Raw genomic sequence first — 1,298 nt, 5'->3', positions numbered from 1 at the left:
CAGGGAGCCTGCTTCCCTCCTCTCTCTCTCTGCCTGCCTCTCTGCCTATTGTGATCTCTGTCAAATAAATAAATAAAATATTTAAAAAAAAAAAAAGAGGTTAATCATGAAAAGAGATAATGCATAGCTAAGAAGCTAAAAGAGGAGAAAAATTGAATCATAAAAACACTTGATTAATCCAAAAGAAAAGAATTTAGGAACAAAAAACAAACAGGATGAATAGAAAACAAACCGTATGAGATCTGAACCCAGTAATACCAATAACTTTAATTATAATTTGCATTCTCACTAAAAGATGGAGATTGTCAGAGTGGATTCAAAAAATCCCAACTGTATTTTCTGGATTCTTTCTCTTGATCAAGTGAGATCACTAGAGAGCTCAATCTAGACTATCTTACTCTAGTTTATAAAATGCTTGCTCTTGCCCAAGCTGTAATATTATGCTGTCTGCTTGTACTGTTGGTTGATATAAGAAATGGCCATATAAGGAAGTTTTCTGTATTATCTATAGACCCCTCATTAAAGACCTGACGTACTGTGTGGTTCAATGTTTCATATAAGGTTTCATGCAATAAATCCCTCTCAGAGTTAGTGCTAGGAAAAAGTTTGGTTTCCTGACAAACGAAAGGCTTTCTCTGATTAGTTGTATAAAATGACATTTTCCTTTCCTGTCTTGTATGCAAGAAGCTTAGGGGGAAATCTTGTGATTATTTTTAGTGATTGACTTTGGTCCCGGTGTTTGTTGGAATGATTTCTTGCTGCCAGTTAACCATCACAAAATGATTGAGCAAGCTTTGCGTAGTGGCAGTATCGTAGCCAATGAGGTTTATCCGAGGCGCGATTATTGCTAATTGAAACAAAATGATGGAGCAGTCAGCCTCTTTGGAGAATGAGGAAACAAAGGACACAAATATTTTAAAAATGGTAAAGACAGACCTATAAACAAATAATTACATTATAGTTAGGGAGTGCTATAATAGAGGTATGTACAAAGTACTGTAGGCACGTAGGTTAAAATGCTTAATTCTTCCTGGAGCAGTGGAGCTAGAAAGGCTTCACAGAGGAGGTGACATCTGAAGTAGGATTTTAAGCACATGTGAGATGTTACCAGAAGGAGAAAAACAGACACTACAGCAGCGGTATCCAATAAAAATATAAAGCAAGCCACACAGGAAATTTAACATTTTCTAGTAGCCACATTTTAAAAGTAAAAAGAAACTGACAAAAAACATTTTAATAGACATTTTAACCCAAGATACCCACAATATTATCATTTCTACTATAGAGCTATATGATCA

General features: G+C 35.2%; 1 pseudogene; it reads left to right on the top strand.

Annotated features, from left to right (window-relative positions):
- Window positions 1-790: 790 nt before the first annotated feature.
- LOC116594541 lies at window positions 791-940 on the top strand (annotated as a pseudogene).
- The last annotated feature ends 358 nt before the right edge of the window (window positions 941-1,298 follow it).

Source organism: Mustela erminea, chromosome 6 (genome assembly GCF_009829155.1).
Source record: "Mustela erminea isolate mMusErm1 chromosome 6, mMusErm1.Pri, whole genome shotgun sequence".
NCBI classification, from domain to species: Eukaryota; Metazoa; Chordata; class Mammalia; order Carnivora; family Mustelidae; genus Mustela; species Mustela erminea.
This window is presented reverse-complemented; position numbering and strand designations above follow the sequence as displayed.